Genomic DNA, 13,512 nt, shown 5'->3' with positions numbered 1-13,512 from the left:
TTGAGCATAATTCCATCAGAGTTATAATTCTTTTTAACATCAGCTTTTAACTAGCTTATTGAAATAGGATATACTAGTTGTTTTCCATGAGTGAGCCCCAGTTTCGATTACTTTGAGAATACTTTTGCCTCAAGGGTTTAGGAAGATTTTCCTCCTCCTCCTCCTTTGCTGACTCCTCTGTCTCCTCCTTTTCCTCCACCACCTACTTTGGAAGAAGGAGGAGACTAAGATGAGGAGGAGGAGGGGCTGGGATCGGGGAGAGAGAAGGGGAGTGAAGGGAGGAGGGAATATTCCCCTAAAAACAAGTATGAAAATCATCCCTCCTTAAGGCCATAGTGAGGGGTGAGGGATGTTGACTTTTAAAATAGGGAATTTTAATACAAAATAAAAGGGAGAAAAAAAAATTTTTTAATTCGCTGACAGCAGATGTAAGGCAAATGACTAAGAGACAGCCTTTGAAATCAATATAATCCAGTGATAGAGGCTTTTGTCTGGATTTTCAGAATTAAAAAAAAAAGAAAGAAAGAAAATACCCTCCTCAAGTTTGCTCTCAGTACCATAATCTTTACAGCCCTGTCTTAGCATTCCTCCCAATTGTATTTAACACAAAGTAACTGATTAATGCCAAGACACTGTATGGAAGAGAAAAGCACTCAAATGATAGTAAATGCAAATAATATGTTGCTTGATATTGACCCCATGTTCTTTGTGTCTTTAATTATATTTTTCTTAATTCTATTATGAACTATTCCAGGTTACTTGACAGGGAATTTGTTCGTGAGTAAACTAATTTGGCAAAACACAAATGCTTTGAAAGAAGGAAATTACTGTGAAGTGAAAACGCCAATGATAGAACTTATTCTAGGCTCTGAATATGAAATCAAATATATCAAATACATCTTTTTCTTATTGGATATTTCCAGTCCATTGAGTTTAAGACATAATTCTATTTCCCCACAAATAATCAAGCTCAAAATCAAAATTCCTTTTCACTGGGGTTTTGCATAATTCAAAATATATTATTTTTATACTTGGGTAGAAAGTGATGTAGTAAGGAAATGCATGTGGCTATTTACCCAACCCATATTTGTCATGCATTTACGATGTACACAGAAGTAGGTACTACTGAGTTTGTACAGATGAATTAGTGATGAAACCTGTTTCTAAGGAACAGTTGTAGAAGAGATAAGACTCACACATAAAAAAAATACAAGCAATAAAATATTTTTAATGATATAAAAGTGGTTTCTGATTAAATGCTACCAGTGATCAGAGGACAAGTGGTTATCTCCACCTGAGCTCAGGAGAAGTGGGGATTTTCAGAAGAATTGGCATTTAAGGAAGGCCTTGTTAGACTACAATTAGAAACATGGATTTCAGGGAAGGTAAATCTAAGTGAAGGAAAAAGATAACCTAGCTGTGGAGACTGGGGACTATTCTAAAAACTGATGTTATTACAGAGGACACAATAGGCACAAATCGTTATTCTCAAGGAGTTTATATTCTAGGATGGAAACAGAAAACAAATATGATGAGTAGGTAAATTATACAGTGCATTGGAAGGTGATAAGTGCAATACAGAAAAATAAGGCTGAGTAAGGAGGCTGGGGAATGTGGTTCCTGTTTTAAATGAGATAATCAGGGTAGGCCACAGCACAGACATTTAAACAAGGTGATGAGAAAGCAAGCCCAAAGATCACATTAGAAGAGCTGAAGCAGAAGGGGAGCGTTGGTTGATGAAGTTGGCAGAAGCAGGATAGATTACAGAGAACCTCAAATGCCAGCTAGGGAATTTGGATTTCATTTTATAGACACTGGGGAGATGTTAACAATTTTGAAGATTAAAAAAGATCTGAGCTGTGCTTTATGTAGATGACTATAGCAGATATTTTAAATGGAAAAGAGAGAGGAAGAGGAATGGGACACTTCCTACTACCTCTTCCAAATAAAGATGTAAAGGAGTTTTATTAATAACAGGAAACTGTGGTTTATATAAACTATTTCCTTTCAGATATATATATATATATATATATATATATATATATATATATATATAAACTTTTACATGCCAAATACTGTCCTAGTCTCACAAGATAACTAATGAACATGACAAGCAGATATCCCTGACCTTGTGACCCCTACATTCTGGAAGAAAGAATCAGACAATACACATAAACATAACAGAGTATATGTGTGTCTGTGTGTATAGTAAATACATTCTAAATATGTAGTATAGTAGAATAGAATGTGTCCTTTGAAAAAAATATACAGCAGGCTAAGAGGACTGTGAGTACTGGAGATGAGGGTTTGACACTGCAGGGCAGGGGTAGTACTAAATTTTGGCCCTTACCAAAGGCAATATTCAGGTTTCCCAGGTGGCACAGAGGTAAAGAATCTGCCTGCCAGTTCAGGAGATGCAAGAGACAAGGGTTCAATCCCTGGATTGGGAAGATCCCCTGGAGTAGGAAATTGCAACCCTCTCCAGTATTCTTGCCAGGAAAATTCCATGGACAGAGGAGCCTAGTAGGCTAGGCTCTAAAGAGTCAGCCATGAGTAACTGAGCACACACGGCACACACACAAAGGCAATATTCACACATTCAAAAAGAAGTTATAAAAATTTTAGCACTGACATATGACACATATTATAAAAAATAGTAAATCCTTTGACTTTAACCACACATCAATATAATCCAATGGCCAGTGACACAGAGGTATTTCTAAATCCATGCCTTGTCTATATGAATAACGATGCATGTTACTCACAAATTATACTAAGATTCTAAAAGTACGAGACAGCAAAAGAGACACTGATGTATTGAACAGTCTTATGGACTCTGTGGGAGAGGGAGAGGGTGGGAAGATTTGGGAGAATGGCATTGAAACATGTAAAATATCATGTATGAAACAAGTTGCCATTCCAGGTTCGATGCACGATACTGGATGCTTGGGGCTGGTGCACTGGGACGACCCAGAGGGATGGAATGGGGAGGGAGGAGGGAGGAGGGTTCAGGATGGGGAACACATGTATACCTGTGGCGGATTCATTTTGATATTTGGCAAAACTAATACAATTTTGTAAAGTTTAAAAATAAAATAAAATAAAAAAAAATCACTTATGTATACTTGGAAAGAAAAAAAAAAAAATTCATATCACAACTGACCCAAAAAGAGCTCTAAGGGAGCCTAGAGTCACTATTTTCGGTGCACAAGGCCAGAGGCAGGTAAAGAAACAGTTCTTTTCTCATTGTTGGAGTAATCTAAGAGTGAGGGCTAAAAAATAGTTAGCTCTTTCTCTTTCTTCCATTTCTTTGACTCACTTATTCCATGGATAGGTGATCACTGTTCATCAGATCTTAAATTCTCGATGCTTTTAATTACCTTTACTCCTGATCAAAAAGTAAGCCAAAGGAAAATGTGGATATAGTAAATCTTTAAACAAAAAAATAATCAAATTTCCTTTCAGAATATTTTTCCTTCTACCAACGTTTGATTAAAACTGCTGATGTTTGACAACAACAACAAAAAAGTAAATAATGTTAAAAGATTTGTCTCTTTAGACAGAACTCGGACAAATCTATTCCAATGGAGAAACACATTGGACTTTAAATGATCGAGTTAAAGAATGTACTTGATTCCCGTAAGAAATAAGACAATGACTGATACATAACAGTTAAGAATAAGGCTTCTCAACTGACAAAGAATTAATCTCAAAAATATACAAGCAACTCCTGCAGCTCAATTCCAGAAAAATAAACGATCCAATCAAAAAATGGGCCAAAGAATTAAACAGACATTTCTCCAAAGAAGACATACAGATGGCTAACAAACACATGAAAAGATGCTCAACATCACTCATTATCAGAGAAATGCAAATTAAAACCACAATGAGGTACTATCTCACGCCAGTCAGAATGGCTGCGATCCAAAAGTCTACAAACAATAAATGCTGGAGAAGGTGTGGAGAAAAGGGAACCCTCTTACACTGTTGGTGGGAATGCAAACTAGTACAGCCACTATGGAGAACAGTGTGGAGATTCCTTAAAAAACTGGAAATAGAATGGCCATATGACCCAGCAATCCCACTGCTGGGCATACACACCGAAGAAACTAGAAGTGAAAGAGACATGTGTACCCCAATGTTCATCACAGCACTGTTTTTAACAGCCAGAACATGGAAGCAACCTAGATGTCCACCAGCAGATGAATGGATAAGAAAGCTGTGGTACATATACACAATGGAGTAGTACTCAGCCATTAAAAAGAATACATTTGAATCAATTCTAATGAGGTGGATGAAACTGGAGCCTATTATACAGAGTGAAGTAAGTCAGAAAGAAAAACACCAATACAGTATACTAACACATATATATGGAATTTAGAAAGATGGTAATGATGATCATATATGCAAGACAGCAAAAAAGACACAGACGTATAGAACAGTGTTTTGGACTCTGTGAGAGAAGGTGAGAGTGGGATGATTTGAGAGAATAGCATTGAAACATGTATATTATCATATGTGAAACAGATCGCCAGTCCAGGTTCAATGCATGAGACAGGGTGCTCAGGGCTGGTGCACTGGGATGACCCTGAGGGATGGGATGTGGAGGGAGGTGGGAGAGGGGTTCAGGATGGGGAACACATGTACACCCACGGCTGATTCATGTTAATGTATGGCAAAAACCACTATAATATTGCAAAGTAATTAGCCTCCAATTGAAAAAAAAAAAGACAATTTAAAAAAAAAGAATAAGGCTTCGGAAAATTTTTAAGAAAATTAATGTTCACATCAAGTTTATTTCAAGGTATTGTTGTTTCCTTGACAAATTATCTTCTCAAAAGCACAGACTACAAATCTTTTCCATGTTACTTTCTAGTAACATATTTGTGGATCAATCAATACATTTATTATAATGATCTGATGCGTGATAATTTTATATTATTTCTAAAATTAGATCTTGAAAAGGACAAACTCTTGGACTTATATGGCTGGACAAGTCTTTTAATTACTATCCAACATAAGAATGTGAAAATTCAGCAAGTCTCTTACTAAATAATCTATATGGCCCCCCCAAATTTCAGGATTTAGGTTAGTTTATTAGCTTAGTAACTCAATGCCTACTCACTTCAGTGCAGTGTGATGGGCACTACGAAGTTGTAATATCACAAAAGAGTGTTCAATGTAGTAACAGATTACTGACACAAAGTGATATTTTCCAACAACAACAAAAACAAATTTCTACTTTCGATAAAGGAGAAGTAATTCATATCAGGACAGCTTGGTGGAGATTACAACTATAAACTCTGGACAAACTATAATAAACGACTTTGTGAAGGCACTGGGAAGAAACCAAAAGTAGTCAGAAAATAAAAAAAGAGAATAATACTGATGATTTTCCGAAGATTTTTACTGTGTTTTGCCTCAGGGCAGACACACACAGCATCGGCCAGAAGTTGGCCATTTCTCTTGTGTTATGGCTATAAAAATCAGAGGTCAGATTTAGGGGTTACTATAGATACTGGGAAGTAAAGGGGAACATTCTGAGTCATTTCCCTTCAACCAAGGATAACCAGGTGAACAAAACTGGGTTTATTGGCTCAGAAATGAGAACACACCTCAAGGGAAACTATGGGGAATCTTATATATTCTAGAATTGGGGCTTATTTTATATTCTCTTGCGAACAGTTCAAGAAAGCAGATTTTTGCTCGCGATTCTTAGAAAGTGTTAGAAAGTGGAGGGAATTCTTAGTATTTCTTATCTAGAGACTGTTAAAAAAGTGGCAATCAATTATATTTCCCACAGAGGGCAAGTTTAGTCTTTTTTGTGGATTGGATAATTTTCCTGTTTTGTCTATTTTTAGACATGACTATAGTGTGATCTTATTTTTGTCTTGATGCATCATAGTAACAGAATTCCCTGCTTGGTGTTTGTATTCTGAGTTTTGTTTTATTGCATGTTCTATAGTAGAATACTCCAGCCTATTGTTAGTACTTGGCTAATTCCTAGCAACACAAAGTCCTACCTATTAGTTTCAAGTTAGATCCCACCGGTCAATGTCTCTTTTTATCTTTCTCATCTGGAAAGAGTCACAGAAGGACAGAGTCACAGAAGGAAGCTTCAAATTTTGCCCAAATATCTGGCTAATTTCTGAACTATCTATGTCTGGGTGGAGTCCAAGAAGCCTGATCAAAGCTGAAAAGACTAAACAGAAATTTCAGCTGTCCTACACTGTAGATAAGAGTTTGAATATATCTGTTTTTGAACATGTATCACATTTTGGAATTTCAGCAGGATTAACCACCTGTTAAAACAAAAAATAAACACTTTTCAGAAAAGCATGACAATGCACTTTTCAGAATGTAGAGCAATATCCAGGATAGAACAAATAAATGAAAGGGAAAAAAAATCATCCACACTCAACAATAAAGGAAATCAATGAGAGTCACCCCAAGATAGCACATATGATGGAACTGACTGACAATTAAAGTGGATATTATAATTATGTTCAAAGGCAGAAGTAAAAACAATAATAATAAGTAAACAGATGATAAATCTCAGCAGAGTGGAAACACAAAAATAAATTCTAGAAGTGAAAAATTCCATATCTGAAAAAATTCACTGGCTGCATTTTATAGCAGATTAGAGATAACAGACAAAAAAATAGTAAACCTAAAAATGAGATTGGCAGAAAGTATTCAATTTGAAGTCACAAGACAAAGGTATTAAATAAACTGAGCTTCTATGACCTATGGGATAATATTAAAAGATATGACATATGTATCATTAGATTAATAGGAGGAGAAGAAAGAATGGGACAGAAAAAACATTATAAAATAATAAAATAATGGCCTAAAGTTTCTCAAATTTGATAAGAGATACAAATTTATAGATTTAAGTAGCTCAGAAAACTGCAAAAACACTTTTTAAAAAATTCCAATCTACCAGGGCTCCCCTGGTGGCTCAGTGTAAAGAATCCTGCCAGTGTAGGAGACACAGGTTGGATCCCTGATCTGGGAAGGTCCCACGTGCCAAGAAGCAACTAAGCCTGTGCACCACAACTACTGAGCCTGAGCTCCACAGCCTGCACTCCACAAGGGAAGCCATGGCATTCAGGAGCCCGCATCAGCAACTAGAGAGTTGCCCCCGCTCTCTGCAACTAGAGAAAAACCCACACAGCAATAAAGATGCAGAACAGCCAAAAATACATAAAATTATTTAAAAAAAATTCAAATTACTCAAACTTCTGAAATCCTTATGAGAAAATCTTAAAAGAAGCCAAAGAAAAATGACACATGATACATAAGAGAATGATGTTAAAAATGATAGTTAACTTCTCATCAGAAAAAAAAGGGAGGCTAAAAATGAAAGGTTGTGGAAAGAAAAACAAGTACCTGTCCAATGACAATTTTCTACCTAGGAAAAATATTCAAGATTCAAGGTGAAATACAAACATTCCTAAACATACAAAAATGAAAGGAAACCGTCACCTATAGTGTCTAAACCTATGCCACAAGAAGCAGTAAAGGAAGCTCTTCAGTCAAAGAGAGTTGGTATTTGGCAGAAACTTAGATATTTAGGAAGAAATGAAGAGCACACAGAATGGCAAATAGGCAGGTAAATATGAAAAGAAAACTGAAAATTAATAATCAAGTAGTTATTGATACTAAACCCAAAGAAAATAAATTATATTTCAAATGTCCACTGTGAACTACATGGACCTGCTGATCATTTCTATGTTAAATTAAAATGATTTCGAGTAATACACCTCACACTCTTCAGGACTTGTCGAAGCTCTAAAATGGTGTGATATTTAACAGTGAGCATTAGTTTTAAGGGCATCACTTGTTGGTATTACCATATTAGATATTCTTGACACAAAACAGGGAGCACACTTGGGCAATCATTATAAAAAGCATCTCTTTTGTGAAATTAATTGGAAAATTCGATATAATGTTTAAATATAAATTCTAAGTCCATCAATAAACGGATTAAAACAGCTTTAAAAGTAACTACTTCTGTTGCCTGTGTTAGCTTCCATCACTACATTCATCTTCCTTTTTGAAAAACAAATTTAAAGAAACTACAGAATGAAGGTAAATATCCTGATATTTCACATACGCTCACCTGAAGTGACAACATCCATCCAGTTATACTGGAGTTACCAAGTTACTTTCTGTAATGACCCTCATTGCTCTAACATGCTTTTTTTGCACCTTGATTGATGGTCTATTTTATGAAAAATGTATTATGGGACACCTAATATGCTTTTACATGTGCTGAAATTCAACCTTTGGAGACAAAGGTAATATCATTTATAATATATTAAAAATCCTCTTATTTAAGTTAGCAGAGCATTTGAAGACTGAAGGTTAAATATACACTTTTCTAAGAGGATACAATTCTATCAGAAAGAGGAGACACTAAATGATGTTGAGCTCAAGAATAACTTTCTGTAATTGTGTTGGGAGAAGCACACTAAACAAGAAGTTAGGAGTCATAGATTCTAGTTCTGGCCTTGGTACTGATTAAACACATATGGTACTGATTATGTACAAAACCTTAATCTACTCCAATGCTAAAATATATTATTCCCAGGTAACTACCATGGCAGCTTTGGAAAATTATTTGGTGTCATGTGGTTTTTGTAAAAACATATATTAGGGCATTTCAACTGTTCCTTTATATAAAAGAATAGGTTCACATATACTATATTTCTAATGGAAAAGTTTAATCTATGAAAATGTTTGTTTGATCTCACTTTTAAGCATGTTTCAGAGTCTATAGGCTATGGTTATGTATATTTCATTGAAGATACAAAAAGTACCCAGGATATGTGAAAACAAAAATCACAATTTTAGGGCATCTGCATATCTTCATGACAAAAGACTTGTGTTTCTACACATCTTTGAAGGTCTGATCCACAAACAGTGTAAAGAAATTAATCTGCTGATTTGAAAAAATAATTTCAGGTATCAGTTGATGATTCATTTTGTGGAACTTTTAATACCTGGTTCTGCAATGAATATAAGTACCATATACAAAGGTCTATAGTTTGATGTAAAATTTGAAGTGTTTTTTATTCGATGGCCAATCTTTCTTTGGTCATTCAAATGTATATATTCCTTTCTAGGACTACATTTCAGTTTAGCAAACAAGTTTGACATTAGCAAAGATCCAGGAATTACATATTGTTAAAATAGTGTTGCTTCCAGTTATAACCAAAATCTTGCACTGTGAACATTACAAGATCCTGGCTTGTTCCACTATACAGTCACAATTCTACATGGATGACAAATCAAGATATCTGACTAAGCAGCCTATATTAAAATTTTAACTCATTTCCAATTGGTCTGCTTGCAGAGAGACAGGTCACTGTTACAAAAATAAAGGGCTACATTTCTCATAATATTCTTTTTATTTTGTTTATTATCATAAGCACCATGATATTCCATGTCACAATCTTAAAAGTCTTAGAAATAACTGTGATCTAACTGAAGATGCCCCAGGGTTCTATAGGAAGAATATGGACCCATGAGCCTGGGGTTACTTACCCTTAGCTTCAGGCATGAGAACAATATTTCTCCAAAAAAATCTGTCAGCTGGATGTGCTTCCTAGCCAAAGGAGAGTATAACAAACAGAGCCCAAGTATCCCTGCAGGAAAAGACTGGCAGAAGGATCAGAGCTCCACCAACCAAGTGGGAATGCAAGTATGGGGTCCTTTTACAAATGCATAAATTATTTCCCACAATAATTATTGTAAAGACTGCAGGGCTTCTAACAATACAAAAGTAAACTCAAGCATCAGTCTTGTAGTATCAATGATATGGATTCATAATTGCACACTGTAAACAAGTATTTATTCTATCATTATCTCATATAATATTTTTGGTTGTTTTTTCTCTCCTGCATCAATTTGAAACATAGCAGCAGCTGCAACATCAGTACTTGCTTTTTGCCAGTTGTTTAGAGAATTGACCAATTAGTGAAAATGGGTAGTAATATATGCAATTGGCAGACATGTTTGCACAAAATGAGGGTAATATTTTTTAAAAAGACACCTTTAATGGAACATCATTGCCCCTGAGAGTATTATGGAAGAATGTGACATCAGATACTTCTAAACAGACAACAGTGGGATTCCTCACATCTCCAATACCAACTCAAAACTCATCAAGCCTACCGAAATCTTCCATCTTCTGATCCCACTCAGATTTCACAGTCCTCACCCCACTTCATTCTCTACCCAGCTTAAATTCTCTCATTTATCAGCATAGTCGTTTTAATGCAACCCACCTTGACTCCCTTGCTCCTCCTGCTTCATCATACACACAACCCTAATTAAATCCAACTTTCTGTCTTCTCCACATCTTACCTATATTGTGCAATGTGTCTGTGGAAAACTGACCATTAATTTCAAGTGGACCTTAATGCTACCCATCTATCACTTTATGTTTCTCTACTACTACTAAGTCGCTTCAGTCGTGTCCGACTCTGTGCGACCCCACAGACGGCAGCCCACCAGGCTCCCCCGTCCCTGGGATTCTCCAGGCAAGAACACTGGAGTGGGTTGCCATTTCCTTCTCCAATACATGAAAGTGAAAAGTGAAAATGAAGTCACTCAGTCGTGTCCTACTCTTTGTGACCCCATGGACTGCAGCCTACCAGGCTCCTCTGTCCATGGGATTTTCCAGGCAAGAATACTGGAGTGGGTTGCCATCTAGACCACTCCTTTCCTACTCTAGACTTTCAGACTTCTGATTTTTTCCTCAAAATCTCTGATACCTCCTCCACCATAATCTTGTTTTTTTTCTTCACTGAGAAGTTGCTAAAATCAGAAGAGAACATTCAGAAATTCTCACCAGCAGATCTTCCCACCAACATTCAGAAGCTCTCACCAGCAGATTCCCACCTAAATACTTCTTTGTCCTTAAGTGCTATTTGTTCCTACTAATATGAATGAATAGTCTGTACTCTTGAAAAGACTAACCTCTCCTTTTATACTGTGGATCTCATCCCCTACCTAACATCTACTTAAAGACACTGAAATTCTTTCTCTGTACATGTATATATGTGTCAGTTTCCTCCTCTCTATTGAATCATTATTTTTAATTCGAACAAGCTAAAATTTTTTTGTTTAGCTTAAAAAAATCTGGCCTATAGCTTCTTTTTCCTCTAGCAACTGTCCTGTCTCTTGCCTTCTTTTTACAGTAAAGAACAAAACAAACTTAATCACCTGCATTTTCTATCTCCATTTATCTTCTCTTGAACTCTTCGTGTTACCAAAACCAGTGGACATCAGAAAGTCTTCATTTCCCATAACAAATCAGCAGCATCTGACACAGCTGATCATGCTCTGAAATGCTTCTCTTGGCTTAAAGGACACAATTCTGTCTTTTTTTTTTGTCTTTCTGTGACTTCTTGGTTTCATTTGCTGATTCTCCTTTATCTCCCCAACTATTTTTTTTAATTTAATTTTATTTTATTTTTAAACCTGAAACACTGTAGTGTAAACCAGTGCTCAATAAGGAAAATGTTCCTTCATTTTGTACTCAGTCCTTGAATTATTTCATTAGATTCCATTTGCTCCACAAATGAGCAGTTAAACCCAATGTACACTTCATCAGGGACCTCATTCCTGAATTCCAGGACTCTACATCCAACTGCCTACTTCACTGATCCTCTTGCATAAGTAAGAAGCCCTCAAACCTATGTTCCAACCTATATCTTTCTAGGTTGCCTAGTGGTAAAGAACTTGCCTGCCAATGAAGGAGATGCGGGTTTGATCCCTGGGTCAGAAAATCCCCTGGAGAAGGAAATGGCACTCCAGTATTCTTGCCTGGGAAATTCCATGACCAGAGCAGCCTGGCAGTCTATAGTTCATCGGGTCACAAAAGAATCAGACACAACTTAGGGACTAAACAACAACTTCCTCATGGGTAGCTCTCTCACTTCTGTCAAGACTTGACTCAGTCATTTTCTTGGTTATATCTTTTATCTTTACTTTAAATTTGATCTAAAATTTATCTATATAAATTATCTTTGTATTTATAGAAATATAAAGCTAAATGGCTTTAGTTTTTAATCATGCATTCATTTCTAGGTAAAGACATACAGCACTAAAATGACTGTATAAAGTTTATTTAAAACCAAGAAAACTAGCTGAAGTTAATGAAGTTACAACGAGATAAACTTCTTCAGGTCATGGTTGGTACATGCATTGTGTCAGATCTTTAAAGTTTGTGTAACCAAAAGAAGCTAATAAAGTTAACCAGGGTCCCTTGCTTTTCTCTCCAGTTGTGACTGTTAAAATTTAACATGACAATGTTCACTTTAATGTGAAAACTTGAATACCACATTGCGATAATCTCACTAGTTGTAAGAAACAATGATGCTAACATAAAGTTGTGACCAAAATTGCTAATTTATCAAAAAAAAAAACCTATTTTCTTTCATATTGCTATGATAAAATAATGTGCAGATTGACAATGGCTAATTATCTTAATGTATATCTTAATGTATACTATATGTGTGGAGTTTTTATCACACATTTTCTCAGATAAGTTTTTAAATTTTTTTTCAAGTTAAGTCCTTCAGAAAATAAAAGATTTCTTTGTGCAATTTCTCTGTGAAAATTTGCTTTTTATAACCCACACTTTTTTTCATTATATAATATTCTTAAGACAACATTGTTAACTTATAATGTAATGGAGTGTAATAATGGTATAGAAGCTCCAATATTAAAATTTCCACCCAGATTAAAAACAGAATTATCACGTAGTGGCAGTTCTCAGAATTAGAGGCCTGCAAATAGATTTTAATTCTTCTGCTCTCATGCTAAATTCCTTCTCTATCTTAGCTAATGAAATGCCTACTTTCCCTAGTAAATTCTGACACTAACCTCCCTTGACAATATTATTGGGATGTAACCAACATTCCCTTTATTAGAAGAAGAAATTGATATTGAGAATATGAGTTTCCTTTTTTGCTTTGTATCTCCAGGGGCATTTTATTCCAATATGTAAGTGTATATGTGAGAGAAGCACATGAAGTTCTTTAGCTTGTTTGTTTGAAATCAAGTAGCAGGAAGGCAAACCAGGTAGAATTCTCAGTGTCCACTTCCAAAAGACACCTGAGACAAACACTTAGATGGCATTAGAAGAAATTACATTTCTGCTGTCAAGAAGGATCCATGAGGAAAGCGAGGCAAGGCAACATCAACCATAGTTTCTATTTATTTATTGCTTAATATGAGGCAAGTATGCTATAGGAAATAATTCCTCATGTTTATCTCTAATGTCAAAACAATCTTACCAATAAGTATTATAATTTCCACTTTACAGAAGAGGGAAATAAGGTTAAAAAGTTTAAGGAAGTTGTCCAACTTCATACAGCAAACATATACCAGGGACCAGATTCAATTCTAGTGTCTCCTGCTACACTTCATTGCTTTCCCAATGTACATAATAGAAGTTGGTTTGGGAAAAAGAAGAAGAAAGATATTAGCTTCTCA

At 35.6% G+C, this 13,512-nt stretch overlaps 1 protein-coding gene across 4 annotated transcripts in view; it reads right to left on the bottom strand.

The window, feature by feature from the left end:
- The window catches only part of MAGI2 (membrane associated guanylate kinase, WW and PDZ domain containing 2), an 831,153-nt gene that overhangs the window by 808,041 nt on the left and 9,600 nt on the right, over positions 1 to 13,512 (bottom strand). The gene's annotated exons all lie outside the window — the stretch shown is intronic.

This window comes from Bubalus kerabau, chromosome 8 (genome assembly GCF_029407905.1).
Source record: "Bubalus kerabau isolate K-KA32 ecotype Philippines breed swamp buffalo chromosome 8, PCC_UOA_SB_1v2, whole genome shotgun sequence".
Lineage (NCBI taxonomy): Eukaryota > Metazoa > Chordata > Mammalia > Artiodactyla > Bovidae > Bubalus > Bubalus kerabau.
Note: the sequence above shows the minus strand (reverse complement) of the source record. Positions and strands in the feature narration are given on the sequence as shown.